This window comes from Balaenoptera acutorostrata, chromosome 2 (genome assembly GCF_949987535.1).
Source record: "Balaenoptera acutorostrata chromosome 2, mBalAcu1.1, whole genome shotgun sequence".
Lineage (NCBI taxonomy): Eukaryota > Metazoa > Chordata > Mammalia > Artiodactyla > Balaenopteridae > Balaenoptera > Balaenoptera acutorostrata.
The window spans coordinates 139,995,466-139,998,472 of record NC_080065.1 but is presented as its reverse complement, the minus strand read 5'-3'; the positions used below and the strand labels follow the sequence as shown (position 1 = coordinate 139,998,472).

The window sequence follows — 3,007 nt, the reverse complement described above, 5'->3', positions numbered from 1 at the left end:
GGCCAGAAGTGTCACCTCTGTTTAATGTGATATGAAGCCAAACTCCCAAACTAACTAGAGAGAAATTGGCATATGTCACTGCTGACGATCAGAAAACTGAGGCTCTCGGTTCACACCCACGATTGTGCAAATGAAAGTTCCCTACTTTAACCAGTACATAAGCTAAATGTTTAATAGTTTAAGAGTCTATGACTTAATGGCCATTGAATTTTAATAGTTACAGTATTATTAGCTTAAAATAATATTATAATGAATATAAAGTAAACCTATAATGAGTGTAGTTATGACTAAGATGAGTGAAAGCCTTTTTTTTTTTTGCGGGGGTGGCTACAAAATGAAACTTTTGTGAGTAGTAAGTGAAAATATTAAACTGAATTTACCAAACAAGAAAGATTTTTAACTGTGAAAGAAGTCCAAGATTCATTTTCAGGTATTTGTAATATTTGTGAGGATCTGGGGTGATTCCTAAGTTGGTCAAAGACAACATCATGCATGGCAAGATCTAGCTGAAAAGAAAAATCACAGTATCGATTAAATGGAAATTAAGTTTAGTGAAGTGTCCCTGAAGATAGGGTATATAGACTCTTCAGAAGCACCCCCAAGTGGTTATCACTAGGTTAACATGGACTGGCTATTAAACGAATTAATTATAAGGGAAAAAAATACAATTTAAATATTGTGCTAAAAAGTATGTACGTGCATTATATGTGACATATTTTTGATATCACAAAAGGTATCAATTGCGTTCACTCGCAGCCTTTGTCTCAAGATACATGAAAGTAAAAGAGAAAGTGTGCACTTTAGGCTGACATTTCATCATTCATTTGTATAACCTGTATATGTTTCCCATTTTGTGTGTTTTCCTTTGTTACAGTCCAGGTAATTTTACCAATAGTCTAGAAGACTGTTAAGATGATTCCTACAGCTGTGATGTAAGTTGCATCTCTTAGAGAACTCACAAGTGTGTAAAATTTTTAAATACACTAGGGTCATGCAGAGACTCAAATCTCCTTCCCCTTTAGACAAGCGCTTGGAAAGATAAAGCAGATGAGTTATTTCTCCAAAACACGGTTTTGGAGTTGCGGCTAGGGCATGCTGGACTGCAGTCTGCACACTGTTCTGTGTCTTTCCAACATGTGATGACACCTCCCACAGTACTAAATTCTTTCGGATATGATTAGTCTTTACAGTCTTCCTCAAGCAGCATGACTGCCTCCTTACACTTCAAAGAGACATTAAGAGACCCTAAGAGTGCAAACCATAAAAAAGAATTGATAAATTGATAATGCTATAATTTAGAAGTTTGTCACCAAAAAAAGATACTATAAACAAAAGATAATGTACAAATGAGAAACCATTAGCATTGGACATAACTGAAAAAGGACTAGTCTCCTGAATATATAAAGAGCTCCTTTAACTCAAAAAGAAAATGAAAACAGAAAAAAAAAAATGGACAAAATATGAAGAAGCAATTCATTGACCAAGAAACCCAAATGAAAAATAGATGAATAAAAAGATGCTCAGCCACACAGGAAATTAGGAAGATGTAAATTAAAACAATGAGATAGCATCAAATTGACAGAAAAAAAAAGTCTGACACTACCAAGTACAAGTAATGTTGCAGAGCTATGGGAACTGTCACTTATTGCTGCTAAGAGTTTAAATTGGTACAATGACTTTGGACAACTACTGACAATATCTAGTAAAGTTTTTAAAAGCTCATATCCTATAAGTCAGCAACTTTCCCCTAAATCTGTGTTTCTCAACAAGGAGAGGAGTAGTTCACCTATCCAGGGGATATTTGGCAATGTCTGGAGACATTTTTAGTTGTCACATCTGGGGTTGCAAAGGCAAGGGAAGAGGGAGGGGATACTACTGCAATCTAGTCCATAGAGGCTAGAGATACTGTTAAACTTCCTACAAAGCACAGATTATCCCTATGCCCAAAGAATTATCTGGTTCAAAATTTCAGCAGTGCTGAGGTTGGGAATGATGGCCCCCAAAAGACTTGTCTACCTGGAATCCATGAATGTGACTTTATTTGGGAAAAGGGTCTTTGCATGTGAAGTTAAGGATCTCAAAATGAGATCTTGGATTATCTAGATGGATCCAAAATCCAATGACAAGTGTCCTTATAAGAAGACAAGGCACACGTCTCTCGGGCCCTATGTGGAGAGCGGGGGGTAATCCGTGGTAATCCATGGCCGGGTGATATCTGGGGACCCCGGGCCTGGATGGAAGGTTCCAGCCACGCTCTCCACGCCTTGTCGCCATGCCTCGCAAAATTGAGAAAATCAAGGACTTTCTGCTCACAGCCAGGTGAAAGGACGCCAAGTCGGTCAAGATAAAGAAAAATAAGGATAATATGAAGTTTAAAGTTTGATGCAACAGATACCTTTACACCTTGGTCATCACAGACAAAGAGAAGGCAGAGAAGCTGAAGCAATCCCTGCCCCCAGGTTTGGCAGTGAAGGAGCTGAAATGAATCACGCACACTGACTTGAATTGTATTAAAATTTTAAAAATTCTCAAAAAAAAAAAAAGAAGAGGAGGCACAGACAGAAGAGGAGAGACACAGAGGAGATGGCCACGTAAAGACAGAGGCAGAGATTGGAGTAAGCACCCCCAGGCCGAGTGCCAACAGTCAACAGAAGATGGAACAGGCAAGAAATGCAATCTCCCCTAGAGCTTCTGGAGGAAGTGACTGACACCTTGATATGGGGCTTCTGCCCTGCAAAAATGTAAGAGGAAAATATCTGTTGTTTTAAGCCACGCAGTTTGTAGCCATTTGCTGTGTTAGCCTGGAGACTAGATATACACTCAAGAGAAATACTTGCATATGTTTGGGAGGAGAAAGGTACAAGGTTGTAATTGAAGTTCATTACAGCAAAAAAAAAAAAAAAAAAAGAATTGAAACAACCTAAATTTTTATCAAGAGGAAAATTGAAAAACGTGTTGAAGTATATTCACTTAATGTTCTACAGCAGTTAAAAAAAAGAACAAATTG

The 3,007-nt window shown here is 37.8% G+C and overlaps 1 pseudogene; it reads left to right on the top strand.

Annotated features, from left to right (window-relative positions):
• Nucleotides 1-2,272: 2,272 nt before the first annotated feature.
• On the top strand, nt 2,273-2,493 carry LOC103007498 (60S ribosomal protein L38-like; annotated as a pseudogene).
• Nucleotides 2,494-3,007: the final 514 nt, after the last annotated feature.